The sequence below is a fragment of the Rhinopithecus roxellana genome, chromosome 15 (assembly GCF_007565055.1).
Source record: "Rhinopithecus roxellana isolate Shanxi Qingling chromosome 15, ASM756505v1, whole genome shotgun sequence".
In the NCBI taxonomy this organism is placed as follows: domain Eukaryota; kingdom Metazoa; phylum Chordata; class Mammalia; order Primates; family Cercopithecidae; genus Rhinopithecus; species Rhinopithecus roxellana.
Genome location: NC_044563.1, coordinates 126,665,984 through 126,691,568, shown reverse-complemented (window position 1 = coordinate 126,691,568; position 25,585 = coordinate 126,665,984). Strand labels below are relative to the sequence as shown.

At 45.0% G+C, this 25,585-nt stretch overlaps 1 long non-coding RNA gene across 2 annotated transcripts; it reads left to right on the top strand.

The window, feature by feature from the left end:
- Positions 1-1,862: 1,862 nt before the first annotated feature.
- LOC104677364 lies at positions 1,863-25,097 on the top strand. Of its 2 annotated transcripts, none has more exons than XR_004053669.1 (3): positions 1,863-2,053; positions 5,462-5,591; positions 24,798-25,097. It is a non-coding gene; the product is annotated as an uncharacterized LOC104677364 (long non-coding RNA). The 2 variants fall into 2 exon arrangements; XR_004053670.1 differs by lacking the exon at positions 24,798-25,097 and adding an exon at positions 22,780-22,882.
- Positions 25,098-25,585: the final 488 nt, after the last annotated feature.

The window sequence follows — 25,585 nt, the reverse complement described above, 5'->3', positions numbered from 1 at the left end:
TCTTTGAACCAAGACCTGGAGGCCAAGAAGGAGCTGGGCCTGCAGAGACCCGAGGAAGAGCATTCCAGGCAGAGAGAAGAGCAATGGCACAATGTGCTGAGGTGGGAAAACATTTGGCAAGAAAAAAGATGTTTGCAGGAGGTGCACTGTGAACCCTGGGAGTATGGGATGAGGAGAGGAGCACGAGCGAGGTCCATGCATGTTCCCTAACTCTGTGCTGAGGTGTTCTTGGTGCTGCTGTGAATTCGGAAGGGCTCTTTGGGATATTTTAAAGGTCAAAGGCAACACTCAACTTCTGTTGGGCTCCATGCAAACTACTAAGCAGTGCAGGATAGCTTGCAGACTCAACATTAGATTGCCCTACATTTTTTTTTTCCTTGAGATGGTGTCTTACTCTGTTGCCCAGGCTGGAGTGCAGTGCTGTGATCTTGGCTCACTGCAACCTCTGCCTCCCAGGTTTAAGAGATTCTCCTGCCTCAGCCTCCTGAGTAGCTGAGAATACAGGCACGTGCCACCACACCCAGCTAATTTTTGTATTTTTAGTAGAGATGGGGTTTCACCATGTTGGCCAGGCTGGTCTTGAACTCCTAACTTCAAGTGAGCTGCCTGCCTTGGCCTCTCAAAATGCTGGGATTACAGGCGTGCGCTACCGCGCCCAGCCTGCCCTACATGTGTTTTGATAAAACCGTATTTTCAGAAGCTACATTTTCTGGTTTTGTCATTTGCTATGACATAAAACATGTACTATGGGAAAAATCAGTATAGAATAGGGAATGAGGGTGGCAGTGTCTAATCCAATTCCAAGGTTTGAGAAGTTGCGCGGTGCCCAAAAAGCACACACATCCCATTAGTGAGAAGTTGTGACTAAGAATAAGATAATTTTTTTTTTCTATTTTATATGCATTATTTTTTTGTAGTAGCTACTAAGTTGTTAGGACAGAAATACTTCTTACTTTGGGTCTAGCTACTTAATACACAGAGCAGTCAGGTATTTCTTTAGGCCTAGGGTTACTGTGAAAAAAAGCATTGAGACATTAAGGGCATGATAAACAGACAAGGTTGGAAACTCCGGGGCTAGGTGATGAGCTGTCATGAAATCGTTCTCATTTCAAGCACACAACCTTATATTGTTGCCTTTTCATAGACCCAGGGGTGTGTGTTTCTGTGCATGTGTGGGTAACCTGAAAAGGTCATCTAGATTTTGCAACTGGGAGGGTCCCCAACCTGCCTGACCATTAGGATCACCTGGGGGAACTTTGCAAAAATAGTTTCCTGGCCTCTGCCCAGGGGATTCTAATTCAGTGGGTCCGACATTTGAATCTGAGTTCAAAGATCTCCGCTCTAACTCGCATTCTTCAGGCATCCAGGATGGCCCAAATAGAGCCGGTCCGCCCAGATCTGGGGGTCCTAGTTGTTATACGTTGTGCCTGGGGCCAGGTTGTGTGGCTTTTTCGGATCCCCAGAGGGGGAAGGGGCGTGGAGCACGTGTCCGTTGGAACCCTGGGGGAGGTCGGTGCTGGAAGCGCTCATCTCCACCTCCAGTCTGGGTGCGCGGCGTGAGTGACCCGAGAGGAAGACGATTCCTTCCGTAGGAAGCCCCTGCCAGGAGAGTCACCACCTCCCAGGCCCACTGGACTCGGACCCGAGCGTCCTCCGGGAGGGTTTCTGGGCGTGGCGGCTGAGCGCGGTTCGGGGAGACGCGGCCGCGAGGTGGCAGCAGCGGCCCTCTGGCAGCCACAGTGAGTCCCGGGGGGCGGGGACGCGCCGGCTCCGGGCGGGCGTGGTCCCTCCTGCGGGCGCCTGGGTTGGCCGGGCGGACCCCGGAGAGGGGGAATCGCGGGAACGCAGCGACAGAGTCGGGGTGCTGGCAGCGGCCGCCCACGCCTCCCAGGGGTTGCAGGCCTGGGCGCCGGGGTTGGACCAGTCTTCCGGGCATTGCACGCCCTGGTTTGGTCTGTACCCATGGTTTGTGGCAGGGCAAGACGTTAAGTTGGGTAACACCGAGGTGAGCCGCGGTCCTCGGCACCAGATGAGGAACCACTGTCTCAATAAGGTGTGACGTGGAAAATTTGTGTGTCTATGTGTGACTTAAAAATATCTCCTTTGCTGACGTCTAAAATTTCACTATTAGAGATGCAGTCTTTTGTCCTAAAGATTGTTCTCTATTCAAGGCCCTGGGAGGGAGCAGTGCATTAGAACTTGAGCTCTTTAGGGTGAGTCAATGATTTAATCTCATCTTTGTCGGCAAGGCAAGGGTTAGCCCTCAGTGCTCAAGACACAAAGAGGACTGAAGGCGCATTAATTGGTACTTGCTAATCAAGCCTTAGAGACCAGAGCGCTCCCTGGGATTTTTACTTGAGAGAGAAAACTCATTGGCCCTGGAGCAGCCCTGTATCGTATCCACTTTGTGAATGTTTTAGAGAGGGTTAATGGGGTACTAGCACAGTATGATTAGTTCAGTTCATTGGATTATTACTTTGTAAAAGAGGCAGCCTCTTTACTAGTGCTGTAATAAATTATAATTATTATCTCCATTTCCGTTCCTTGTAACTTCTTTCTTTGAATTAAGAAAATAGTGTGGTAGGGTACCGTGAACTTTGGAGCCAGAAATTCCTTGCTTGGAGACCCCTCTCTGCCATCTGTTGACTGGCTCTGTAATTCTGAAAAACAGCCTTTCTAAACTTCAGTTTTCTTATCTGTAAAATGGGAAAAATGCTGCCTACTTGGATAGTGATTGTGAGCATTAAATTAAATTCTGAAAGGAAAATATCTGGTATTTGTGTACTGATTTCAGGTCTCGGTGCTGTGTGTGTAAATGGTTACCGTGAGAGTTTCCCTGCAATCCAAATCTGTGTGTCTCATTCTCAGTGACACCAGTGATGCTGTTAAACAAGGGCAGTCCGGTTCATGGATTGTCACAATGCAGACTGACATCAAGGGGACCCTGCTGTCAGGTACAGAGGGTACCACAGTGACCAGGGACTGCCATCCTTTCATACCAGATTTTAGGAGACTTTACCAGAAGGAATGGAAAATGCTGGTGGGCAGTAACATTGAAACAGCATTTGAGGACTGGTTCTGCACAAAACCTTAAATTCTTCAAGGACTTTGACATTTGTTTATTCTTGTAACAAATTAAAACCTATCCTGTGTGTTCGTTAGAGATCTTCAAACTGTAAATACCTTGAGGCAGGAGTGAGGTTTTATCTTTTAAAGGACAGGCCCCTACTCTCCTACGTAATGAGTTTCTAAAAATGGATGTGAGCACCAATCAATATTTCTCTGGTTGTTAAAGTCAAGAATAAAATGGTATTTTTAAGCTCACAACTGTGTAGGATGAATTCTGTACACTTTTATTTCCCTCTGTTCTCCTTTCCTATTTGAAAGCTGATTAGTTTATGGGCTTGGGATCAGATTATTCATGCATTGTTTTTTGATGTTGTATGTCTCTTGGTTCTAGGGTATTTTTGACACATATTCTGTCTTGTAACCATAGTTAAACAACTATTTTAGACCAACTCTCTGTGTGTAATTGGCTTCAACACTCACTGCTAGTCCTTTGACACTCTATTTTTTCCGTTCTTGAGTAATTTTAAGTCATCGTTTGGGCAGTCGAAATATATTTTAAAGTGATTTAAAGAATATGTGAGTGGCAGACATTCTGAGCTCTTTTGGTTGTCTGTCCTCAAAAACTAAACTTATTTGTAAATTTTCATCTAAGTGTTTTCCATATCAGAACTCTGTAAGCTACTCCTCCATTGTAGTAGAGACAAAGCTCAGCACAATTTTCATTCCATCTTTCTCCTTCCTTCCCTCCTTCCCTCCCACCCTCTCTCCCACCCTCCCTCCCTCCTTCCCTCCCTCCTTCCCTCCCTCCTTCCCTCCCTCCCTCCTTCCCTTCTTCCCTTCCTTCCTTCCTTCCTTCCTTTCTTCCTTCTTTCCTTCCTCCCTCCCTCCCTCCTTCCTTCCTTCTTCCCTCCCTCCCTCCCCTCCTCCCTCCCTCCCTCTCCTCCTCCCTCCCTCCCTCCCTTCCTCCCTCCCCTCCTCCCTCCCTCCCTCCCTCCCTCCCTTCCTTCCCTCCTTACTTCCTTTTTCTTTTGGTCTGAATGTACATAGAAAACACTTAAAAATTTGCTTGTAATTTAAAAACTTGTCAGGATATTTCTGGATTTGAGCGTCTCTTGGTTACTTTTACCTGGAACCTGGTGAACTGAGTCCATTCCTCTGTTTCCCCTTTCTGTCCCTTTTTGGAAAGTTTTCTTTAATTATATCTTCAGTTATTGTTTCTCTTTCGATTGTTCTAGATTCTTCTTCAGAAGCATAACTCTTAGGCTCAATCTCTATTCCTGGTCTTCCACAGCTATCATCTTCTTTTTAAAGTATTGTATTTTATTGAATCTAAGCTAGTATTTGTTGTAAGAAGCACTATTATTATATGTACAACTAAGGAAGAAAAAATGCTGCCAATTAAACTGTGACATAATGCCATGATTACAGTCCTGTGAAATCGGTAAGTTGCTCACACCATTCTCTTATTTTGATAGACTTCATCTATTTTGAGGGACTTGGCAGTTGCTCCTGCATTTGGTTGCATTATTTGGCATGTGACAGGCAATTCTTTTTGCATGAGTCTCAGTTACAAAACATAACACAGCTTCTACTTAAGGATACCTTCCTTTCTTGGGTCCTGTCAAGCACTTAGTTTTTCTTAAAAAATAAAAATAAAAAGAATTGCAGTGGTTGGTTCAATAATAGACATTTGCTTCAGTAATATCAAATTACATCCTGCTGCTTGAATTCCATGCCTTTCTGCATACATAATAACTTCTTGTTTCAATGCCAAACCATAGTGTAATCTTTTAAAAGACATTTTAAATGGCAATTAAACTCACATGTAATTGCAACAATGTATACAACTCAATTAAAGTGCTAATAACATGAACAGCTGAGACCAAGTTCACCCATGCCCAGGTCTTGATGACTTCACCATGGCAGCTCCCTGGCCCAGGGTGATTGTAAGATGCCAGTGATTGCAAGACTTGGCCTGATTTCAGAAGTGTTGATGTGGCAACACAGACATCTTAGAATTAAGGAAATAGTTTTAATTCTTGGTGCTCTTTCTTGGCATTCCAAAAGTGTTCCTCCAGTTTGCCATCTATAATGCTTTCTTAGTTTTCTGCCAGTCCATTCCACTCATTTACTGCTTCCTATATGACTTTTAATTATGTTTAATAATTTAATTTTCTTGGGAATATTTTTCTCTTATTACAACCAGCTTCCTTTATATCTTTTCTTGAGTCCATTGGCCAAATTCTCTTTCATAAGCCTGAAGCCCCTAATATTTACCCTGAGACTGTATTCTAGTTAGTAGAATGGGAATGCAGGTGATGTGTGTGACATATAAGACTTCCCCATAAGAGCCTTTAATGAGTTGTCTTCCGTTCTCTTTCCCCCCTTCCAGCTGAGTGCCATGAGAGGACAGTGACAACCTTGGAGGCCTCATGGTGAAGGTGGCAGAACCTTTGTTAGCCTGGGTGCTCAGGGTGGACAGCTGCTCTTGCCAACTGGGAACATCTGCCTCGAGCGCTTTTGTAAGTGACAGATAAGCTTTTATTGTACTTCAGCCAAGATACAAACATTGGATGTATTTGTACAGCAGCTAAAGGTACTCTAATAATACATATTCTGAAATCACCATGTACCCTAAAATATTTTAACAAAATTCTTGCAATATTTGTATGAGAACTGCTGGATTTTGCTTTCTTAACCAATTTGCTGTTGCTACTGGAAAAAGAGAATGAAATGATCTCAAATGAGGTAATAAAATCATTACTGAATTTTAACAGTTCCATCATTTCTGCCAAAAATAAAAAAACCAGAAGCAGCTTTAGAATACCATTCTTCTCCAGTGGGTGTGTGCTGGTCTGATTTGCTCAGACATTTGCAGAGGGAAGAACACTTACAAGTAGTAAGGAGCTGAAGTCTGAGTGAGTCATATCTGAATATCGTTTAATATTGTTTTGAATAACATATTTTTAAAAACTCCACTCTTTTAGCTAACTGCTTTCTCTTGATATCCTAAAAGTTTTGCTTCACTGTTAATTTTAAAAGAATCACAATTAGGTCTAACATAAACAAGGGAGCCGGCCCCCCATCACACTTTTGTAAGAACATAAAATGTCATCTCACATGCCAGTCTTTGAAGCTTACCCTGATAGCAGTTTAACTCAGCTTGTTTTCTATATCTATATGTATTTTTTTGTGTGTGTGTGTATATATATGGTTTTCAGTGTCAATTTCATAGGGCCACATTATGTTTTTATGTTATAAATGCCAATTTTAAAACATTTTCTTCTGGTTTCTGTAGTAAGTTATCTTCAGAAATGTGCTCTTTTTCTTAGTCTTCCGGGTGATGCTCTGTTTCCCTTATTCTCTTATGGTGAATGCTGTTTTTCCATAGGCTTCATGAGGGTTCCCTCTCCTATATCCCCTCTTCCGCCTGGCACATTGTTTACCTTTAAGCAAGTAGAGCTCCGTGGAGCCTTGGTGCTTGCTTGCTAAAAGAGGAAGTGTAGATTGTGCAGATTGTCCTTGGCTTTGCTCACTGCCCTATTCCTAGGTCTGTAGCTGAAGGGCAGTTGTGGTGCACAGCTCCCCAGAATTGAAGGGCATTCATCTTGTGCAGCCCTGCTGAACTGGCATGGGATCTCCCTCTACCTCTTCTGCCCATTGTCTAACAACCAGAACTGATGGGGGATGTGAAAATCTTACTCTCCAGCACAAACTACCTTTGTGCTTCCTATAAGGCATGCTGTGTGGAGAAAATGCCTTCCAAAACATGATGTGCTGTTGGTAATCCTCTTCCGCTTCCTGCTCTGTGGTTTCCCAGTAATTGCATTCTATGAATGGATGTAGATTGAGGGAGAGGTAATAGTTCTCTGGCTCCTGCGAAGAAAAGCAGTCATAATAAAGAGCCAGGTTTTCATTTGACTTGGTCCTGCATCTCTGAACTGGAGGTAGAAAGTAGGAGAGAAAGAAAATGTCTATCATCTTTCGAGACGATGGTGCTCTTCTGTTTTCTAAGAAGAAGCATGGACTGTTTGTCTCAATGCAGCTCAGCTTTAGCAGCTTTATTTAGTTAGTAGGAATTCCTTCTAGATTCTGGTAACAGGTTGTTAGTCTTCATTTTCATTATTGTTGTGAGTTTTTGTCATTTTTCTGTATGATAGATAATTTAGGGAGAAGTTTGGAGATCCTTTGTCAGGAACTTCTAGCCAAATGCCATTTTAAACTCTAAGTGGATCTGATTTTATTTTACTTAAAAAAATTAGGTCTGGGAATGAGTTCAGTTTACTTATTCGTCATGTTCTGTTTGCCTTAAACCACTTATGAAGTGTCCATGGGCTCCAAGGTTGCCCTCCAGTGCTTTTCTAAATCTCATTGCTGCCTGCACCTTTGGAGGAGGCAGGGTGAGTGAGACCCTTTTTGGTAGCATGTAGCCATGCCAAGCAGTCATCAGATGGTGGGTAATTTCTTTTACCTAGGGTCTCATTCAAGATTCTTTGGTTGTTAATAATAGAAACCAACTACAGCCAGTTGCAGGGGAAGGGAAAAGAGTACATTGTGATACTGGGATATCTTACAAGATCCCAGGACAATTGGGCCTTTTAAGAGGTGGGACCGGGAGCTCGGAAGCTGCTAGGAGCCCATAGTCCTTGTTCATTCTCTTCCTCTGCATCCTGTAAAAGAAACATTAATTGCAAACAAAGTCCTGTTCAGGGTGTACATGTGACTTTGCTCTTCACGTGCATGATGTAAAATGGGTGCCTCATAGCTCCTGAGTTTTCCTCTTGTTTATCCAAGTAATCAGCTCAGATTGATTGGATGCCTCTAAGTCCTAATTTCAGACTCCCAGGGAGAGAGAGAATTGGATGGGCTTGGGTCACGTGATCACTCTAGTCCAGTCGATATGGGTGTGTGTCTGTGTATGAGATGGTACAAGCATGACTACTGGCAGTTGTCAGAGAAAGGGGCTTATTGTGAGCTCGGCAAGTCCCTGCCACCCTTGGCTTTTGGAATCAAACCCCCAGACCCAATCCTAAGTGAGCAGGAGTTCCTGGCCATGTGTTCCTTGGGCAGAGTGGAGCACCCGTCTACCCGTTGTGCTGTGGGGTCTTGGGGGGCGCTCGTGAAGAACTGTTGAGTAATTTATAAGACTGCACACCTGCATCTCCAGCTGACTCCCATTACATTTTCCTTGGCGTTGTTCCCACTCCCCTCTAATCAGAAAGACTCTTTAATGAGAGATCCACATTTTGCAAACTTTGTTTCTAGCAGAGACATTATTTGGAAACCAAAGTCTTCCTTCAGTTCTAAAGCAGGACCAATCAAAGTGGACATGGCCCTTCTGCCACTATTACTTTTTTCTATGCAGGTAGAAATGGAAATAGGTTTTTCATAGATACATGCAATGGCATTCTGCAGAAATTAGCAGTGTAGGGAGAACACTGGCCTAGGGGTCAGAAGTTCGGATTTTGTTCTTGACACTGCCTTTCATGTAAAACTTAAAGACTTTGGGCAATTTTACAAATCAATCCAAATCTCAGTTTTTAAATTAACAAAATGGGGATAATATTTTCTTGTTTATCATCTTATCAAGTGCTTTTTTTTTTTTTTTTTTTTTGAGACGGAGTCTTGCTTTGCCGCCCAGGCTGGAGTGCAGTGGCCGGATCTCAGCTCACTGCAAGCTCTGCCTCCCGGGTTCACGCCATTCTCCTGCCTCAGCCTCCCGAGTAGCTGGGACTACAGGCGCCCGCCTCGTCGCCCGGCTAGTTTTTTTTTTTGTATTTTTTAGTAGAGACGGGGTTTCACCGTATTAGCCAGGATGGTCTCGATCTCCTGACCTCATGATCCGCCCGTCTAGGCCTCCCAAAGTGCTGGAATTACAGGCTTGAGCCACCGCGCCCGGCCTCAAGTGCTTTAAATATGATCAAATTTCTACAAATAGAAGATATTCTTTATTACATGCCTTTGCATGGACTATTCGTCACTTTCTAACAAAATTCCAATGGTTAATAGAGATTTGAGGTTTGACAGCAGCAGGAGAGGTGGGAACATAGAAAGAGTGATTAAATAATCCTTCTAATCATATAAGGTAAGTTAGAAGCAGAGCTGGGGTTAAGGCTTAAACACAGGTCTTCTCCAGGTCCCCGTTTTTTCCAGCAGACCCTCCTGTCTCAGTTTGCAGTTGGCCCATCCTGATCTGACATAAAAGAGGAGACTCCATGTTGAGATCCAACCACAGTGCTGGGCCCTGCCCACATGATAAATGTCTTTGCATATCCTGGACAAGACTTTTAGTTAAAAGTGCTGATTGCTTTGTAAATCTGTAAGCCTGGGAGATCAGACCTGTTGGTGTTTTCTCCTCTTCCTTCAGTGTGTCACGAGGGTGGAGGGAGAGGTGAGAAAAACTGCAGTAGGCAGGGTCTCAGCAGAAGTGAGGCAGGTCTAGGGGGTGATTTTCTCCTCTGTGCCTTGTGGGGACTTTGTGGGGTGAAATAGGGTTAAACTAAATGACAAAATCTGAAGAAATGAGGCCTCACTTCCTTTGGTTTTGAAGCAGCAGAGGAAATATGACAGGAAAAGCAAAAAGAGTAGGTACCACTGTTAGAGCACGTTCTAGTTTATAGGGGCGTTCATGGGTGCTGGGCCACTGATCTTCACAAGCAACCCCATGGGCTGGATTTTGTTATTGTCACTGTAATCCGGACAAAGATCTGGATAACAAGTCCAGCCAAGGTTAAGAACCACTGCTCTCTGCTTTCCCCAAATTCATGGCAGGGGACAAGTTACCTTCTGACCTATTGCTTCTCAAACTTTAATGTGCATAAGAAATACTCGTGGCTGTTGTTAAACATCAGATTCTGAATCAGGAGGTCTGGGAGGGCCTGAGAGTCTGCATTTCTAATCAGCGACCAGGTGATGCTGCTGGTCCTGGAACCGCCTTTGAATATCTAGGTAATCTGACCAATATACCTCCCTGATATTGACCGCTTGCAGGGCTGGGTGTCACCTGACCCAGGGTCCCTAGCTGTGCTCAGGTGGCCTCTCCCCTTTCCACATGGCCCCCCTGCCTTTCTCCCCACCCTCTTTGTATTAGGGTCCTCCAAGGATCCCATGACAGGCCTTCTGCAAGATGGGGAATGAGAAAAGCTGGTAACTTGGCTTAGTCCAAATCTGAAATCTCAAAACCAAGAAGGAGCAGGCAGGTGAGCCCACACTTGGAGCCACAGCCCCAAGTCTGAGGCTGAAGACCTCAGAGCCCCCCAGCAGGCTGATGGCGCAAGTCCCAGAGTCAGAAGGCCAAAGGACCTGGGGTCTGATGTCCGAGGGCAGGAGGAGAGAAAGCAAAGCATCCCCTGTGGGAAAAGAGAGAGAGAGGGGAGGGGGAGGGGGCGGGGGAGCGGAAACTCAGTAAGCTGAATATGCCCCCGTCCTCTGCCTGCTTTGCTCTGGCCGTTCTGGCAGCCGACTGGACGGTGTCCTCCCCATTGAGGGTGGGTCTTTCTCTCCCAGTCCACTAACTCCCAAGTTCACATCATCTGAAAACACCCCCACAGACACACCCAGAAACAATGCTTCACCAGCCACCGCGGCCTCTCTCAGTCCAGTCAAGTGGACAGCTGGTATTCATACTCACACTCCCCAGCCGCGCTGGTGTGGGACTCCGTCTGTTTGTGTGGTTGCACCCTGAGCTGAGGTGCCTCTTTCCTCCCACCACTGGGTTCGCTCCTGCGGCTTCCGGACTGAGCTTCCTTCCAGCACTGCTTCTGGTGCCAGGGCCGGTGCCTTCCAGTTGCCCCATTTGTCGATGTCAGCCCAGTTCTAAGGTCTGCCAGGGCAGGAGGGAGGCTGTGCTGTGAAGACCAGAAAGTCTGGTGTCTGGGATCAGAAGATTTGAGTCCTGCTCTGCTACTTCCTGACTGTACGACCTTGAGCAAAAGTTACCTGACCTGTCTAAGCCTTAGTCTCCTCACATGTAAAGGGATGAAGGTTGCTGCCTTAGAGGTTTACTGTGAGATTAAATTAGATGATGTAGGTAAGGTGCGCACATCAGAGACTGGCATGCCCAATAAACAATCATTCTATTATTGAGGTTGGAACTAAGTATTTATTGAATATCCAGCATGTGCTACGTGGCAATAAGTGATTTATAGACATCATCTCATTTGAGCCACAGAACAACCCTGCAAGGTACACATGATTTTCTCTACGGTACCGGTGAGGTAATTGAAATCAGAAAGGGTAATGACTCACCCAAGAATGCACAGCAAGCAGGCTCTAGGACTAGAACTTGCATTCCTATTTGTTGAACTTTGAAACCTTTTGTAGGTTTCTTTTCTTTTTTCTTTTTTTTTGAGATGGAGTCTCACTCTGACGGCTGGAGTGCAGTGACGCCATCTCAGCTCACTGCAACCTCCACCTCCCGGGTTCAAGTGATTCTCCTGCCTCAGCCTCCAAAGTAGCTGGGACTATAGGTGTACTCCACCATGCCTGGATAATTTTTGTATTTTTAGTTGAGAAGGGGTTTTACTATGTTGGGCAGGCTGGTCTCGAACTCCTGACCTCAAGTGATCCACCTGCCTTGGCCTCCCAAAGTGCTGGGATTACAGGCATGTGGGCCCCTTTTGCAGGTTTCTTTGACAGAGTTATTGCTGGTTTGACAGAGAAGAGGGGCTCAATGAACACTTGTCTTCTTAGATGTTTAGGGGAGGAAAAGCAGCACCAAGAGGGCTGAAAGGCAGCCTCACTGCTCTCCATTTGCCCTTGGAGGACAGGCTGGCAGACAGGAGCAGGCAGGTTAGAGATGAACAGCCAGGTCAGAAAGTGACTTTGATGGGAGACACTAACAAATGCTCCCTGTCTGGCCCCTGCCCTGTGAGCGAGGGAATGTGGGGCCTGCAGGAACTATAGGCTTTTGTGTCTTCCTCAAGAGCAAAAACAAATTTTTTTTGTGTGTGTGCCCTAGTGGGTCAAGAAAGAGCTGGGGGCAGCAGGGTGAGTAGAGTGGGTGGGGAATGAATGAGATTTCCCTATGGTTGAGGCGTGGGATGGAACGGGCATGCCAGCAGGCTCCCACCTGTCTTTGTGCAAAAGAGTCCTGACAGGCCCAAGCTCACCCATCTCATCATCTGCCAGACCCGGGCACTGCCCATCATGAGTCTCTGCCTTTGCTGCCTGTGCTACTAGGTTGCTGATGTGAAATGTAAATCGTGCCTCCAATAAAGCAGCCTGACAGTGGGGAGTGTGCTGATGAGAATGTCAAAGTGGACTGGGGAGGCTGCAGGGAGCTGGCAGCTCCAAGTCCCAAATAACGGGCTGTGGAGCTTGTCTGGTCTCTTGCAGTGGACTCTTGCCCATACCAGGCCTTGCTCAGTGGGATGAGGAAACCAGAGAGTGAGGGATGGAGACTGAGGCTAGAGACCTTAGATACGGCTGTCCCAGAGACTGGTTACTTAGCCCACTGTCCCCTCCAACCAGACAAGCTGTGGCACAGTGCCCGACATGCTCCTCAGAACGGTGGCAGCATTGCCATGTGCTGCTGTGCAGTAGGAGGACGGTGACGCTTTTTGCACTGCCCTTTCACACCTCTTAGCGCAGGCATTAAGATGAATCCATTTCATGGAGGAAGAGACAGAGCTAAGAGAAGCTCAGCCAAAGTCTCCTGGCTTCCCAGTGACGGCAATGGCCCTATTTTACAGGGTGGGAAACAGCGCTCCACCTTACTTCATACCAGCTCTTGTAGCTCTAAAGCTTGTAGCTGTGTATCTTGAAAAATTTGCAGGTTTTACACAATTACAGGGGAAAAAAAGAACTGTGACGTATGCTTCTTTATTTATATAGCTAGATTCATCATTGTTGATAGTTCTATTATGTCTCACAGTTACCAAAATTCTTTTTTTTTTTTTTTTTGTTGAGACGGAGTCTCGCTCTGTCGCCCAGGCTGGAGTGCAGTGGCCAGATCTCAGCTCACTGCAAGCTCCGCCTCCCGGGTTTACGCCATTCTCCTGCCTCAGCCTCCCGAGTAGCTGGGACTACAGGCGTCCGCCACCTCGCCCGGCTAGTTTTTTTTTTTGTATTTTTAGTAGAGACGGGGTTTCACCGTGTTAGCCAGGATGGTCTCGATCTCCTGACCTCGTGATCCGCCCGTCTCGGCCTCCCAAAGTGCTGGGATTACAGGCTTGAGCCACCGCGCCCAGCCCCAAAATTCTTTTTATCTGAGACTGGGGAGTAAGGGCTTTGCAAAAGAAGAGTCCTCTCCCCTCATCCTTATAACTGCTAAATTGAGATCCTCTAATTCACTTAAAGCTTTATTTATTTTTAACTTTTCATTTTGAATTAATTTCAGTTTTTTAAAAAAAGTTGCCAAAATAGTACAAAGAATTTCCATACACTCTTTAACCCAGATTCCCCCAAATGTTACCATCTTATATAACTTAGAGTATAATGATCAAAATCAGGAAATTAACATTGATAAGAGACTATGACGTAATCTGTAGCCCTAATTCGAGTTTTGCCAGTTTTCCCAGTACTGCCCTTTTCTTGGTTCAGGATCCAACCCAGGACCACACATTGCCTTTGGCTGTCACGTCCCCTGAGTCTCCTATAATCTGGGATAGTTCTTTAATTTTTCTTTGTCTCTCATTACCTCGACATTTTTGAAAACTACTGCCCAGTTATCATCTAGAATGTCCTTAATTTGGGTTTATGTGATGTTTCTTCAAGATCTAAATCCAGGTCATACGTTTTTGGCAAGAATATCACAGAAGTGATGTTGTATCCTTCCTAGAGCATCATATTAAGGAGCACATCATCAATTTGTTTTATTATTGGTGATAACTTTGACTTCCTGTTTAAGGTGGGGACTGCCAGATTTCTCTACGATAAAGTCACTGTTTTTGCTTTGGTAAAGCATTTTGTGGAGAGACACTTTCTAGATATCCTGTTTCTCATCATATTCTACCCACTGATTTTAGGATTCATTAATAATTCAGCCTGAAATAATTATTTATTTTTATTTATTTATTTATTTTGAGACAGGGTCTCACTTTGTCATCCAGGCTGGAGTGCAGTGGTGCAATCTCAGCTCACTGCAGCCTCGACCTCCTGTGCTCAAGCGATCCTCTTACCTCAGCCCCCCAAGTAGCTGGGACAGCCAGGACCACGCTTGGCTAATTTTTTTTTTTTTTTTTTGTATTTTTTTTAGAGACAGGGTTTCATCATGTTGCCCAGGCTGGTCTGAAACTCCTGAGCCCAAGTGATCCACCCACCTTGGCCTCCTGAAGTGCTAGGATTATGGGCATGAGCCACTGCGCCCGGCCTGAAATAATTATTATTGTGGAATTTAATTCACATATAAATATAAAGACAAATACAGGTATAAAGCAAAACTAACAGAACTTTGTAGGCATATTGGCAGGATTGTATCACTTCTTACATCTGGAACACTATTTGTTGGTTCTCTTCCTATTTTGGTCTCATTTAGTACAGTTTAGTCAGTTGTTAAGTACATAAAATGTTGAATATCACATCTTTGCCACTGTGTTTACTTTCAGGAGTGACAATATTTCAGCTGCTGCCTGATCGTTCCATCTGATTCATTCTTGTCTTTCAGAGCAAACAACCCCACTGGAGCTCAGCACTGCTTTCTAAATTTGATCTGAACTTAAGCTCTGTCTCCTCTATTTAGGCTGAAGATATGTGGTATTGCTCTGTGTGCCCCAGCAAATCTAATTTCCACTCAGGACCAGGCTTTTCTTGGTGAATGACTCAGCATTTTACAATCTGACATTTTAAGAGAAGCTCTTTGCTATTAAACTGAAGCCATATATTAAAGTTAAACCTTGAAGCAAGCATGGGTCCAACAAAGGTTAGACAAAGATAAGACAATTTGTCACACCTACCAGCCTGCAGTGCACAGCAGGAATGAAATGAGATTCCTAAACCCAAGCAGACTGGGGTCTTTGACTTCTAATTCTAATGTGAAGAAACTCTCCTCTGAGGTGCCTGTCACTCTGGAATCCAACAGACCCTCCCTTGGCTGCATTGGTAAACTTTGCAGAGGGGTTTGTGCTCTTGATCTGAGGCCCTGGTTAGGACAGAGTATTTTAAGTGTATTTAAAAGTTAAGCCAGGCGTGGTGGCTCACGCTTGTAATCCTAGCACTTTGAGAGTCTGAGGCGGGTGGATCACATGAGGTCAGGAGTTTGAGACCAGCCTGGCCAACATGGCGAAACCTCGTCTCTACCAAAAATACAAAAAGCTGGTTTTGGTGCGTGCTCATAATCCCAGCTACTTGGGAGGCTGAGGCAGGAGAATTGCTTGAACCTGGGGGGCAGAGGTGCAGTGGGCCAAGATTGTGCCACTGCACTCCAGCATGGGCGACAGAGTGAGACTCTGTCTCAAAAAAAAAAAAAAAAAGTTCAACTTTGAAATTGGGAAAATTATAAATTACAAGTGAGTTGTTAATGATTTTTGTTTTGTACTGAGGAAGAATTGATGAAATAGAAAAGAAAGTCTAAAGAAAGCCTTCCTATAAGAGCATCAGGAGGGCAGGCTGACTATTGAGTGATGGTTCTTCCCACATCACGTATTTCTGGTGTACAGAATTGTTGATGTCTTCCCTGCCCGCAGAAGCCCTGGCCGGGAGGGATGGCTATTTGAGTATATCTCTTTTTTGTCTGTGTTCTACCTATACAGTAGTCGTGATCCAGGGCACTTTCCTTTGTTAGCCTTGCTATGTCTTGCCCTTTCTGAGTTTGGGAGGAGAGGAAGAGGTAATTAGAAGGAGAAAAGGAGGAGAGGGCCATGAATGCCCAACGGGGAGAAAGTCAGGGAAATGCAACTATTTTCTGTCTCTGTCCCTTTCCAATATCCTACCATCTAAATCCTGACACTTTAGGTTCTCTGAATGCTCCAGTGAGGCTCTAGAGCCCCTGGAGATTCAGGCCCACCTCTCCTAGCCCACTGCAAACTTGTTTGTCCCTTACCAAGCAGTCTTAAAGCCATCCCACAGCCCTCAGGCCCTCTCTTCCACAGGCTTGCCAGAGCTCTCTGCTCTTAACTAGAATCTGCATCATGTACTCATTCATCCAGAAATCATTTATTGATGCCTATTCTAAGCCAGTCTAGGGGTTGTGCTAAGTATTGGATATATTTTTAAAAAACCCAGACATGATTCTTACCCTTGTGGAACTCCTGGTTTAGTGGGGGGACGAGTTTTTAAGTAGATAATCATGCTGCAATAATAAGATAGCATTCACTAAGCACCACGTATCCTTTCAAAATCGCTCTACTCATTTGATGCTCGTGATCACCCTAGGAAGCAGGTGCTGTTTTATATAGTTTGCTGCAGATGAGGCACAGAGAGGTTAAATAATTTACCTAAGGTCATACAGCTAATAAGTGGCAGGGCTGAGATTTGAACCTAGACGAGCTGGCTCCAGAGGTCAGACTTATGACTGGTGTGCTTTACTGCCTCGAAGTGGGTCAAGCATGGTAGTGAGTATCCCAGGTGTTAAAGGCACATGGGGCAGGGCCTGGTGGTTGAGGGAGGTCTAGGTCTGGTGATGTGTAGGAGGTAGCTCAGTGGGGGCCTGGGCAGCTGAAGGTTCCTTCCCTCCCTCCTTTGTTTTTCCTGCCTTCAATATTTCCTGAGCATGTGTTCTGTGCTGGGCAGGCTACTAGGTACTGGGAACCAAGGATGGGCTTAATGTAGCTTGGGAGACGCTTGTACACACCCTACTTGCAAGAGCCATGTGGTCAGTGTTCTACTAGCAGCATGGACATGAATGGCTGTGGGAGCAGCACGGAGGACTTCCTGGAGAAGGTGAGGAGCCCATCCTGTGGGAAGAAGGGGAAAGTTGTACTTGGTATGGCTGCTCCAAGATGCTTAAGTATAGACTTTTTTTAAATTTTTGAGATGGAGTCTCACTCTGTCACCCCAGGCTGGAGTGCAGTGGCGTGATCTCGGCTCACTGCAACCTCCGCCTTCTGCGTGAAGCAATTCTCCCTGCCTCAGCCTCCCAAATAGTTGAGATTACAGGTGCCTGCCACCACACCCAGTTAATTTTTTTGTATTTTTAGTAGAGATGGGGTTTTGCCATGTTGGCCAGGTGGGTCTCAAACTCCTGACCTCAGGTGATCTGCCCGCCTTGGCCTCCCAAACTGCTGGGATTACAGGTGTGAGCCACCGTGCCCAGCCAAGTATAGATATTTAATCAAGTCAGTTGAGCTCTGAGTTCCTGTTAGCCAGGATTGGTGAGAAGTCTAAAAACCAGTCATTACTTGGGGGCACCCCCCCGACAAGGTTTTCCAGGAACCCCACAATGGATGTGGGTCTCAGTCTGTGGTTTCCACTCTGCACAGACCTGAGAATGCTCTTGAAAGCTGCTCTTCCACTATCTGTCTAGTATTGTGGCACCTTCTGAACCCATCTTGCCTCACGGTTCCTGTCCAGACCAGCCTGGTCTCTTGGACAGCTTTGGGGGTGGCACCAGTCTCACCACGCCTCTGTAGCTCCCAAGGCTTGGTGCCTGCCTTTCACTCAGCCCCATGCAGCCAGCAGTCTGTACAATCTCAACCCTCAGCAACAGGCTGCCCTGGAGCCCACCCTCCTTTCTCCTCATTTCAACTAAAATATAGAACCGTATTGACGACCCTCTGGTGACTGGGGAGCCTAGACCTTAGGAACACTGCTTAATCCTTATTAGCGGGAAACATTCCTTTCCAGGGACTCTGGAGAAACAAGATATGAAGTAATTTCCCAGTAACCGTAACAAGAGCATTCCAGGCAGAGCAGGCAGCATGTGCGTCCCTGTGCTGGGTCTGTTGGGAGTCCTTGCACAGGGGTATAGGATGCCACTGGGGGATCAGGTGGAGAGGGTGATTGGGGCAGCTGGTGGAGGCCTTGAAGGCACATCTGCTGGGAAAAAACCCCAGCATTTACCTGAAACAGGGCACGGATGTGACCGGATCTGGAGCTTAGGAAGAGTGTGGTAACTCTGCATGTGTGTGTGTGTGTGTGTGTGTGCACGCGCACATGTGTGCACGCTCACATATGTGCATGGCCATGTAACAAAACCCAACTGAGAATGACCTAACCTCCTGTATGATTTCCTGCAGGGTGGGCCCTGGGATTGGTGTTGTCCTGGTCCCGTCTGGAATGATATGCTGTATGGGACTATGCAGCCCGCGGGCCTGCGGCAAGGTGCGTGTCTCACTTCACCTTGGCTCTTATTCCAGGCAAAGCCAAGAGCAGAGTGGGGAGATGATAGCCCATGTCCCATGGGATAGGTGGGCAACAAAGATCAGTCAGAACAGTGACAATATTAATTTTGTGTTTTCATCCTTCGGAAACCAAAAAGGATGGACCTTAGAAAACTCTTCTGTCCCGGCTCCTTAGCAGAAGTGAGGGAGGGATGAGACCAGAGGTTTCTCATTTCCCCACGATCTCAGCCAGATCCAGTTTCAAGGACTCAGAGCTTCTTCTCTGTGCCAAGAAGATGCCCAACTCCCCCTAGTCCTCAAATGACTGCAAAGGCAGGGGGACTGCAAGTGACTCTAGAGCTCGGTAATGAGATGAGAGGAAAAGGTGCCCAGCCGTGACATTAAGTGGGATTTATTTTCATCATCTCAGGTTCCCTATTGTATGGCATACTCCTTCGCCACCTGCACATACAGCCATATTTTAGGATACAACTGCGAGGGTTTCAGGGCTCTCTGAGAAATAATGGCTCTGTGCTGTCACTGCATAGATGTGCCCTTTCAAATATACAAAACAGGAAGGTGACCTGCTGATTCAGTGGAAGGCAATAAACCACACATTCAATTAGAATGACATACATTTAATCACAATTGTCTAATGGTATTTGAGATTTCTTATTTAATCAGTAATGAGGCTACCCAGCAATTAATGTTCTTGGAATCGTGGCTGCCCTGACCAGCGCAGTGTTGATTTTAAACTAATCTTTCTATTTTATATCCTCTTTCTATTTCTGGAGTTAATAAAGGTGCTCTAATGAGTTGTATTAAAACATCAATTTCTTCTTTTGTTGCACCCACAAGTTGATCATGATTTTTAATCAAAATACTGAGGTACTCTGTAGGAAAGTGTTTTCCACGTCAGATTTTGCCTGGATGGAGAAGCTAGGTGGGAGATGGTGCATCTCATTTGTTTATGACTCTCCCAGCTGTTTGGGCCCCCTCTGGAGAGGTTTGAGGACAGGGACAGCTTCATAGGTGACCTGTGAGGTTAGAAGGGCCCTCAGCTTGGTTTGACGTTCTGCTGTTGCTGTTTTGAAAGTCTGAATACCTTTTGAACAAGAGGCCCCTACATTTTCATGTTGCACTGAGCCCTCCAAATTATGTGGCTGATCCTGTTTGAGGATCTGTGAGAATGGGTGTGTGTTGATGGTCAGAGGGCAGTGCACGAGAGGCTGCCCCCAATGCCTCACCTTGAGTTGGCGCTGTGGGACCCCAGGCTGCACAGGGCAATGTGTGGTGGGCAGAAGAGGCTGGTAGGGACAGGTGAGATGAGATCTGTTCCTGGATTTCCCACATGGCCTTTTCTGTCCTGAAAGCTCCCTTCTTCTTGCCGTCCTAAAGCTTTGGGTGTAGAAATATCAAACGAAAGTAGAAGTGAATGAAAGGGGCATTTACAAAAATTCTTTTTTTTTTGGGAGGGGAATTACGTTTTTCTCTGACATCCGTTTTTAAATAGTTACAACAATGGGTAACATTTATTGAGTACCTACCATGACCCAGGCACTGTTCTAAGTGCTTTACATATTTTATCTCATTTAATACTCACAACAATCCCATGAGATAGGCACAATGATTAATCCTAACTAAATTAAGGAAACTGAGTCAAGAGAGGTTAAGTATATCGCCCAAGGCCATACAGCTGATACATGACAGAACCAGGCTTACATCTAAACTTAGGCTCTGGCATGGTAGAGATGGGCTTTGGAGAGGGGCGGGTCTGAGTTTGTGTTGCTTCTGCCATTGCTTAGCTCTGTGACCTTGGGCAGGTCACTTAACCTCTTTGTCCTCCAGTTTCCTCATTTGTAAAGTGGAGATAATAGAACCTATTCCATAGGGCTAATTTGAAAATGAAACAAAATAATACATGCGTCTCATCTAGTCTGGTGCCTGACACGGTGACCAGCTACGTGCATGGTTGTTTCTCTGCCTCTTTACAAATGTATTCTTTCCAACTCTCTTCCTGCGGAAAGCCTTTCTCATCTGCCCTCATCTCACACTCCTCACTCATTTGCTCTACTATTTCCTTAAGAATCATTTTCACACCATTATATTGATATATGCTTGTTTCTATTAATTTACTTATCAATAATTTGTTCAGCACATGGAATAATACGAATTTAGCAGTAATTGTGCTCCAGCCATGAGCAAGGCACTGCACTAGGTATTATATGATGCTTAAGGCACTGCCGTGATGGTGAAGTGTCCTGGCCAATTGAAGGATGCAATTCATGCCTCCAGGGACTCAGAATCTACTGGGGAGGTGCAATCCATAACAAATATGTGGGAGATGAAAATAACGAACAACACATTTTATGTTTGTGTCAAAATGAGTGTATAGAGGAGAATAAGAGTGTGTGAATTCATTCATTCATTTAAATATTTAGGTGTTTGTATTATGTATTGTGGCAGATGCTGGGAATATAATGATGAGTAAAACCCACAGGATCATTGTCCTCATGGGGTTTATATTCTAGTAGAGATGACAGGCACTGGATAAATGGAATGGATACACACATAATTAGTTACAGTTGTAATAAGTGGTAGGAAAGAAAAAGTGGGGGTGGGTGTTAGCACTCAGAGAATGGGGCAGATGTATCCTGACTAATGCAGCGTGTGTGTGAAATCACCATGAAATCTGAAAGTATAATCCAAATATAAACTATTACTATTAACATCTGAACACTGTTCCTGTGTCCTGAACTTTGGACCCCATCTTTCCTCTCCAGCTATTCACATCAACCATTCTTCAATTAGACCTCTCTCACAAACTACTCTCTAATTACCCTGGTCCGTAGCAATCTGCTCAATTCTCTGAGTGCTAACCACCCACCCCCACTTTTTCTTTCCTACCACTTATTACAACTGTAACTAATTATATGTGTATCCATTCCATTTATCCAGTGCCTGTCATCTCTACTAGAATATAAACCCCATGAGGACAGGGATCCTGTGGTTTTTATTCATCATTATATTCCCAGCATCTGCCACAGTACCTAACACAAACACCTAAATGTTTAAATGAATGAATGAATTCACACACTCTTATTCTCCTCTATACACTCATTTTGACACAATCATAAATTTTTTTGTTCATTATTTTCATCTCATTCATCTACTGTGTGTGAGTCTGCCCTGCTCATCATAGTCACTCAGGGATGGGGTCCATCTCCACCTGTGCTTTTAGGATCACCTGGCAGGGGAAAGGGAATGGTGCAGTGGCTCTATCTTAGTTGTCTACCACTGCATAACACAGTACCATAAAACTTAGTGGCTTAAAACAATGTGCACTTATAATGTCACCATTTCTGTGGGTTAGAAATCCAGATGTACTTTAGCTGAGTGGTCTGGCTTAGGGTCTCTCATAAGACTGCAATCAAGGTGTCTGCTGAGGCAGTCATTTCAAGGCTCAACAAGGCCAGGTCAGCTTCCAAGTTCATTCACATGGTTATTAGCAGGTGACCTTCTGCATTAGGGAAGCCATGTGGAAACAGCCAGAGAGAGAAAGAGAGTGCAACAAGATGGAAGTCACAGTCTTTTATTACCTAACCTTGGAGGTGACATTCCATCCTTTTCACCATATTCTAGTCACCAGGAACAATTGGCTGGGCCCCACTTACACTCTAGAGGAAGGGACCACACAAGTGTACACATCCAGGAAGCAAGTGTCACTGGGAACTGTTTTGGAAGGTGCCCAGCATAGGCTCTGTATGCTTCAACCTCCATTTAGCCCATTAAGGTGTAATCCATGGCCACCCCTAACTTCAGGGGGGCAGGGAAGTGCAACCCTACCATGTACATGGAGGCGGAACTGGTGAATTTGTGAGCAGCTCTGATGACACCATAAACGATCCTGTAACATACAGACTCATTTACCATTGAGAGGGTCTGTGCAGGTTATTGTCAGGGAAAAGTTAGAAAGTCAAATTGGGGTTTATGAGATTAATTGGCTTGAAGGAAATAGGCAGTTGATGAATATTTTTGAGTGTGGGAGTAATTTTAACCATAATTCTTAAAATAATTATTAATTGGCTTTTTAAATGGAAAGGTAGAAATATATGTGCAAGGTAAAAATTCAGAGGGATGTATACTAAAAAGCAAGGTTCTTTTCCATCCCCAGCACCTAACTCTCATTTCCCAGAATGGAACTTTTTTTTCCTTCTCTTATATATCTTGGAAACATTTAGGGATATCTAAACTATCTATGTACATTTTCCTCCTCTCCTTTAAAATCAATAGGACATGTCTATTGTTTTGTGTCTTACTTTTACACCTCACTGTATATCTTGGAGGTAATTTCACAGCACCTGTAGGTCTATCTAATTGAAGCTTTTAGACAGATTTAAACCAGTGGCCAGGTGGAATAGAGCAAAGAGAATGGAGGAAGCTAGACCAATTGAGCGACTCTTTCAACAATTCTGATTATTTTCATTCATTCATTCATCAAACATTCATTTAGGTCTGCGCTGGGCTCTGTGATATCAAGTCACATAAGAAATGATACTTGTTTTCAAAGAGCTGAAGGGAGCTCAGACAAGTAAACACATAAATCATCATACAGTGTGCTCAAGTATTGTAACTGGAGTGAAGTGACAAGTGGGATGTCTCCATGAGATAAAAAACGTGAGTGTCTGGAATACTCTTTCTTTGGAGAAAAAATGGCAACGAGTATGGTTTGATAAAGGGTTGCTCTGGGCCCTCCTGAGGGGCAGAACTGACATATCTTTTATTTGTTTCATATCTCTGCCTCCTCTTTCCTCTTTCTCTTGCACACACTGACACGATGTCTGATGCAGGCCGGTGCTGCCCGACAGGCTGAGCAAAAGACTAGGGAGAGCCTCACGATGGAACCAGTGGTTTCTCTGTCGTTTCTCAACCTTTGTGGATAGAATCTCCACTCCCTGCCTGGCTGTAGTACAAACAGTGAGCGAATTCTTGATTATGAAGGAAGATGAGCCTCTGATTCATTTTTGATGTTCAATGTTATGAGGCAAGCTTCCTGGCCATCTGTTCAAAGGAGGAACGTGGTACATATTTTGATTATTTTATTTTTATCTTAATCAAGTGGCAACTTTCCATCTTGACGCATCTTAACCTGAGCAGTTGTGGCTGGGAGGCAATGGGCTTGAACAGACTGAGGAAGGAGGGGGAAAGCTATGCCACCTGGCGTAACGCTGGTGTTAGATGCAGGAGCAAAGGCCCCTCGGCACAGCCTTTTCACCTGCCTAATTAGTGAAGAAATTGCAAGCCCTCCAATGGGCACTGAAATGCTCAGAGCGTCAGCCTCCTGGGGCTCATTACACAAATGAAGGCGGAAGACAGGAATGGTCAGGATCTGCTGGTTACAGCCTGGGGGCCAAGGGGAGCCTGGGCTGGGGACAAGAGGCATCTGAAACTGGAAAGTGGCAGCTTCTTGAAATGGTATAGGGAGGTAGCTGCAAAGCTTCCTCATTAGACGCAGCCCACGTCTTTGTCCATTTACCGACATTAAAGGATTGAAGTTTTTCCAGCCAATGGCATTTGATGGAAATGTACAATTATGTTCCAGGAGCTGGCTCTAGGACCTCGCGGAGAGAGTGAGAGTCATAATCTAGCCATTTGTCTTAGTTTGGGTTTCCCTGAAAACTAAGCCTGAAACAAGGATTTGGGAGCAGTGAGTTTATTTGTGGAGTGATCCAAGGCAAGGGAGTGAGGGAGCAGAATGAGCCAGGCAGCAAAGGAGGAAAAGTCAGTCTTGAGTTGGCTGCCATGGCGGTCAACTGGGCCCAGTCCTGGTGAGCATCTGTCAGGAATGTCTCCTTGGACACTTCACTCTGAAGGGGAAGTGGGTGCATTTATTCTCTGATTTCCAAACCCATTGGTTGAGGTTGCCTTCTGGGGTTGCCTTCAGACTGCCCTGCACACTAAGACCCTGAAATTTCGGATAAAAAGCCCTGAGGGTAACAAATAGACCAGCAGGATGCTGGAGGTGGTCCCCTGCACCATTCATGGGGACTGGCTGTCACAGCTGCTGCTGAAATCCTGGTGGGCTAAGGGGAAGTGATGTGGGGGCACGAAACACATCCTACTCACTCCTGGAGCCAGGAAGTGGGGAGGGGAGGGTTACCGCATGGTTATCAGGAGTTTGGTTGGGATTGGGGGCACCAATCCCAGTCCCCAAACTCAGATGGATAAGAAATCTCCAATTCTGTCCTTGCCTGTAAGTAAACCTTATTTTGACTCCATGTTCCCATCATACTGTGCTAGTCAGAAATTTAATCTCGTTTGAGACTCTCCTCCCTGTGTGCCAACTTTCTTCCCAGCTCCATAGTTGGTTCCAGGTTTCTGTGAGCCACTGGAAGACTCCGGGCAGATATTTATAGAGAACAGACTGTTATGCTTACATAGTGCATGATTTTTTGTGTGTATGTGGTGGTAATTCTTCTGGTTAACTAGTCAGGTCGAACAAACTGAGTATATTCTTTTTCTCTTTTGCAGGTGTCTTTATTTTGCACACTTTGGGGGTCTTCTATGAATCACTGTGCACAGAGAATGTCCCTTTGTAAGAAGATGGAATGGTTTTTGTGACTGGTTACTGTCCCACTGTCCTTCCACCAGTGATCTGGTCCCCTGTGATCTGGGAGCTCATCCTTGTAGCCATCTCTAAGTGACATAGTGGCCTCAGTGTGTGAATACTGATATGTAGACACTGGGAGTGCCTGAAAGAATTTGCTGTACGTTCCTTGTTAGTTTCATATAAACAAAACTATGGGTCTGTTTATTTTTTGGATGCTCAGAAAGACCTTTTAAAATTTAATTAAAATTATTCTGTAAACTTGAATTTGTTTGATGTCTAGTTCTGTAAGTTTTAACACATATATACCTTTGTGGAACCACATCAACACAATCAGGATACAGAGCTATTTCATGACTCCCAAAAAAACTCCCTTATGTTCCCACCCCACCTATAGCCCCTGGAAACCACTAATCTGTTCTCCATCACCATAATTTTGCATTTTCAATAATAAAATCTAAATCTTTGTATTTCAAATGTTGGCATAAAATCCAATAGTTAAAGTAGTTCTAGTCTTATATTCACACACACACACACACACACACTCTCTCTCTCTCTCTCTCTTCTGGTTTGTTGCAGCAAGGATTAGATAGCACTTGCATAGTAACGTGGGTTAAGGTGGCTCATGAAGACACCCTTGGAGAAGGTGACCCATTTTGCCAATCTCCATCAACTTCATTGTATTTCAGAGCAAATAACTTCACTTTCTTTC